This window comes from Erythranthe guttata, chromosome 13 (assembly GCF_056151865.1).
Source record: "Erythranthe guttata isolate IM_541 chromosome 13, IM_541, whole genome shotgun sequence".
NCBI classification, from domain to species: domain Eukaryota; kingdom Viridiplantae; phylum Streptophyta; class Magnoliopsida; order Lamiales; family Phrymaceae; genus Erythranthe; species Erythranthe guttata.
The window spans coordinates 13871791-13877790 of record NC_142545.1 but is presented as its reverse complement, the minus strand read 5'-3'; positions in this window follow the sequence as shown (position 1 = coordinate 13877790).

Genomic DNA, 6000 nt, shown 5'->3' with positions numbered 1-6000 from the left:
AAAGCACATGTTTTAACATTCCGGTTAAAATTGCCGGAAAATTGAGTTTAGGGGGCGCCGTGCAACGAATTAACGAGTTCAGGTAAAACCGTGCAATTTTTTTTTTGTTTGGGGGTAAAGTGCAAATCAGCACTTAGTTTAGGGAGCAAACTGCTTTTTACTCTATCCGTAATTACTAAAACCCTTCGGACGTGAGTTTCCATCTTACACCGACCCGTGTATGGTTTTGTTTTTCATGGAATTTATTTGATTCCAAAGAATATTTCCTAGAAAAATGTCGATTCTACTCCCATTGACATGATGTTGTTTTGGCTACTTTTTAAAGATAAAAATTACCCTCAGGGGGCCCTTTATACGAAATATTTATTTTTCTTAAATAAAATCTTTACATTCTTTTAGTATTACATTACCCCTCCGAGGATAATTTTTGTCTTTGAAAAGTAACATAAATAAAATTTCACGTCTGCAGGGGTAGAATTAGCATTTCGGCAATTATTACTTGGGATTAAAAAGATTCCTTAAAAAATCACACTGTTAGGGGGTCGGTGTAAGACAGAAACAATCTTCGGGGCATTTTGATAATTACGGATAGGTGGAGGTGTTTTTATAATTTAGCCTCAGTTCAAGGAGTTTTTGTAATTTATCTTAAATCTTAATTATAAATTATGAGTTCTAGTGTTAATTATGTTATTATAATTATTATAAATAATTAAAAAATAATATTTAAAATTCGACAAATTACGACTACCCATGAGGTAAGGTTAAATTACGTAAAAGTCCTTCATGTTTGGGTAATTACAACCACCCCCTCTTACGAAAAAAATCCATATTCAGTAGGTAAATTTGACACCTTAAGAGTGGATGTATAATACAATATAAAGGGGTTTGTATCCAAAAAGGAGAGATTTTTTAATAATTTAACATTCCTCAGGGACAGGCAGTAATTTGGCCTTGAAAATTAAATGTATTATTTATACACATGAACTATAATGAGATAGAGAGATGAAAAATTAAGGGCATATAAAACGCTATAAATGGGTTGTTGTAATTATCCAAATAGGATGGATTTTTTCGTAATTTGACAACAAATGAGACATGAATATGCATGGCAAGTCGGTTTTAGAATGTGTAGACGAACAAATTTTCAAGCAGTTAAATTGCTAATTTCCATAGAGCCGGCATTCAAGGGTAATGTTTGGAACCGTTTTTATTTTGTTCTCACTGTTTCCCCAAAACAAAATGAGATTTATTACACTTTTCAAATCATTTTCTCAAAACAATTTCAAAAGTTTCTCTCTCCTCCAGACATGATGTGACTGCTACAGTAAAATGATTTGATTGCTACAGTAAAAAATGTCTTCACTAAAAAACAAATAAACATCACTTCACCTTTCAATTTTCTTCTTCAAAAATATCTTTTTCTAACACATTTAAACATGATTTGACTTCTACAGTGTATTTTGTCTCCTTCCAAAATACAAACAAACATTACTTTCATTCTCAAATTATTCCCCCAAAACATATTTCCTCAAAATGAAATCAAAATAAGATCCAAAACGGTTCCAAACATTGCCAAAGTCATTTATATATCAATGCGCAAAAATCATATGTATATTATATATATTAAATATCAATTATATGTTTTCTATTTTAATATTAAGAATTTAATTATTAAATAAATTCTTAATTTAAATAGATAATTAATTTTAAATATATATTGGCCAATAGAATTATTTCTTCTTTTCCAAGTTATAAGAAATAAATATCAATTAATTATTGGCCAATCGGATTATTTCTTCTCTTCCAAGTTATAAGAGATAAATATCAATTTAAATCGGGCCAATCAAATCGCGCCACATCATCAAGAAGGCCCATCAAGGACTCTTGTTCTACCACTATAAATAGGGACCCTCCCTACACAATTCAAAACACAACTGAAGGAGCAGAAACCGTAGGAGCAAAAGTTCTCTCTACAATTCAAGACGCAAGGAAGAAGAATTCGTAGGAGGTAAGATTCTCTCTCTACATTCAAAGTGTTCTTCGTCAAATTCGAGGTGTTCTTGAGCAAATTCAAGGCATTCTTCATCAAATCCAGCGTTCGATCCGAGATAACGGTGCCAAACCTTCGGATTAATGTTAATCAATTCAAGTCAAGATCATTGGAAGATTGAAGGGCCAAATCCATCAAGAGTTTCAAGATCTTCAAGTCAAATTTAGTCAAAGTTCAACGTTCGATCCGAGATTCAAGTCGCAAGACCCTTGGAAAACGTTATTCAAATCCAAAATCAAATCCGGAGAAGATCAAGTCAACGACTCGACTCCGAGAATTCAAGTCAACCATATATTGTTCTAGAGAGAAGAATCAGAGGATTAAAATAGAGATTGTAACCCGCAATTTATTTATTTTAATTCAATAAAAATTATCTTTGTTCAATTTTTCTTGTTTGTTTATATTGCAGATAAGAATTTGTTGTTACAAATTTTGGCACGCCCGGTGGGACATCTCTACCTCCCATCTCTTCTCTCTCTCGAAGATCCTCGAAGTGTTACGGTAACCGCTCGCGATGAAAGCTGCTACTTCGAATTCATCAAGTGTAGGCGTAGTTACAAGGAGTATGGCTAAGAAACTGCAGGCATCCTCCGAGACTAGCTCGACACTGCAAATCATTGAGAAAGGCTCATCACCTCTCGTCAACACAGGTGAAGACGTGGAAGGATCTAGAGGAGAAGCTTCATCATCCACGTCCCGTTCGACATCAAACTACTCTGAGGTGGCCCTCGTCATGACAACACATGCTACGACCATGGAGGAGCAAATGGCGAACTTGACCAAGGCCATTGAAGGGCTAACAAAACACATTCAAGAACAAGACTCCCAAATCGCGATATTGAGGAACAAAGTTGACGGTAGGCATGACATGGGAAAACAAGGAGAAAATCACACCGAAGCTGAAACTTCTGCAAGGCGACATCCAACCGACAGGGAGAAGAGCTCAGCTGAAGAATTCCAGGTTTCGTCAGAGGGGTTGATTCCTATAGACCAATTGAAGGAGTTCATCATGGGAACTATCAAGAACAAATTTGATGAGGGTTCAAAATCATCGTCAACATACACCAAGCCATACACTCTAAGAGTAGACGACTTGAAGATGCCAATTGGTTACCAACCCCCGAAGTTTCAGCAATTTGATGGTAAGGGCAACCCAAAACAGCATGTGGCGCATTTTGTTTAAACTTGCAACAATGCTGGGACTTTTGGAGACTACCTCGTGAAACAATTCGTCCGATCATTGAAGGGGAATGCTTTTGATTGGTATACGGACCTAGAGCCGAACTCAATTGACAGTTGGAGTCAAATGGAGCAAGAATTTTTGAATCGCTTCTACAGCACCCGAAGAACAGTGAGCATGATCGAGCTCACAAACTCTCGCCAGTGGAAAGAAGAGGCCGTCATTGACTACATTAACCGTTGGAGGAATTTAAGCCTGAATTGCAAGGATCGATTGTCAGAGCCTTCAGCTATCGAGATGTGCATTCAAGGAATGCAATGGGGACTCCGATATATCCTGCAAGGGATTCAACCTAAGACTTTCGAAGAGTTGGCCACTAGAGCACATGACATGGAGTTGAGCATTATGGCTAGTGGAGTTGAGGGACCACCAGTTCAAGAGCCTCGACAGTCCAAAGAAAAACAAGACTTTCGGAAGGGGGGTAGAGTTTTCTCTAAGACCTCAAGCAAAGAATCTTTGGCAGTGAATGCAACCCCTATCAAATTTCAAGGAAAAGTGAACGGAAACAATGAGGAAAAACAAGATTTTTCCCAAGAAAGAAGAAGACTTACTCTAAAAGAAATGCAAGCAAGGGAATATCCATTCCTCGACACCGATGTGGCTGGAATATTTGACGATTTGCTAGGTTTAAAACTTATCGAATTGCCTGAAATGAAGTGCCCCGAAGAAGCTAACAAGACCGATGACCCAAAATACTGCAAGTATCATCGGTTGGTCGGGCACCCAATTCATGATTGCTTCGTATTCAAAGATAAAGTTATGCAGCTAGCTCGCCAAGGGAAAATATCACTTGAAGAGATCAGCGCCACTACAAATTTTGTCGTCACCACTTTTGAGTCCCTTGACATGACGAAAACAAACGTACACAGAGGAGATGATGATTGTATCAACATCTCATGCAACGCGATAATTGAAAAGGAGACCGCTGCTAGTGGAACGACTCCGTCTCCAAATGAAGTTTGTACCGTGATTGGTAAATGCATGTCAACAATGACTTTCGCTGATGAAGATTTACTTTTTGGTTCCAAACCACACAATAGGCCGTTGTTTGTTGCCGGCTACGCCCGTGAGCAGAAGGTGAATAGGATTTTAATCGATGGAGGTTCTGCAGTCAATATTTTGCCGTTGCAGACTTTAAAGGAATTGGGAATCTCCACGGAGGAGCTCAAAACTAGTCGCTTGATGATCCAAGGATTTAATCAAGAAGGACAAAGGGCCCTTGGTATCATAAGGATAGAGTTGTTAATGGATGATATGTTGTCTACCGCACTGTTCCATGTCATTGATGCAAGAACCTCATATCGCATGCTTCTCGGACGACCTTGGATACATGAGAATAGTGTGGTTCCTTCTTCTTGGCACCAATGTTTCAAGTATTGTCGAGACGGAGTGGTTAAAATAATACTCGCCGATGATAAACCGTTCACCGAGGCAGAAGCCCACTTTGCCGATGCTAAGTACTATCTTGACGATGAGAAGACGGTAAAGGCCAAAGAAATTCTACCAGTTGAAGAACCAAAGCGAAGAAATAATCAAGACAATGCTCCTTTAGCGTGTGAGGCTTTGAAATATTTGATGTTTCCCCTAACACCAATTGACGAGAAGCGATCAACTTCTCAACCACCTAAAGGATTTGTTCATCCCACAGAAGGAACCCAAGAGGAATGCGAAGAATTCTCCGAGTCCCAAATGACAAAATGTTTTGGCCTAAATGCTTATAAACTCTTAGTGAAAGCTGGTTTCAACCCACGTGAAGATTCTACGCTTGGAAGGCTTCCTGCCGAAGTTGTTGGCGAAAAGGTGCATGGCCTCAATACTACTCAGATAATGTTGAAAGAAAATGGACATGCTATTCAAAGTCCTAGAGTTGGTCTTGGATTTGTTCCACAAAAGCCAATTCGTATTGCTATCAATAGAGCTACCAGTAATTACATAATCGAAGATGAATTCTCATCATCAGACGATTTTCTTGAAAGTAGAACAAAAGTGAGAAGGACATCCGTCTTTGATAGGCTTACACCATCTGTCTTCGACAGACTTGCGCCATCCGTCTTTGATAGGCTTGGACCACTTAGAGAGTGGGGGCATGAAAAATGCGACAAACGAGGGTTTGATAGATTTACGCCATCCGTCTTTGATAGGCTTGGACCACTTAGAAAGTGGGGGCATAACAGAAAGAACAAGCAAGATGTGGGTGTCTCTAATACTAAAATCACCAAAACACGAAGGATTCGAAGTTCAATTCCATCTCGCATGAAACGGCGTACTTATTTGACCATATCATGTGGTGAAGAGTTGAAGGCTAAAATACGAACTGTCGTCTTTACAAAAATCGAAGACGGCGAGGAAGATGACAGAGAAAGTGTGGCATCATCGTATCATATCACTTTAAGTGAAATAGACGTGATTGAGGAGGAAGACGCTGAAATTGCTCCACCCGAGCTTGAAGAAGGAGTCAAAGCCACCATCGATGAGTTAAAGGAAATTAATTTAGGAGATACGGAGAATCCTCGACCAATCTACATTAGCGCTTTACTGGCTGTCAACGAAGAGGAGACTTATATTGAATTGTTGCACGAGTTCAAGGATGTGTTTGCATGGTCTTATAAAGAAATGCCCGGATTGGACCCAAACGTGGCAATACATCATCTCTCCGTGAAGAAAGGAGCTCGCCCTGTAAAGCAAGGCCAACGTAGATTTAGACCTGAAT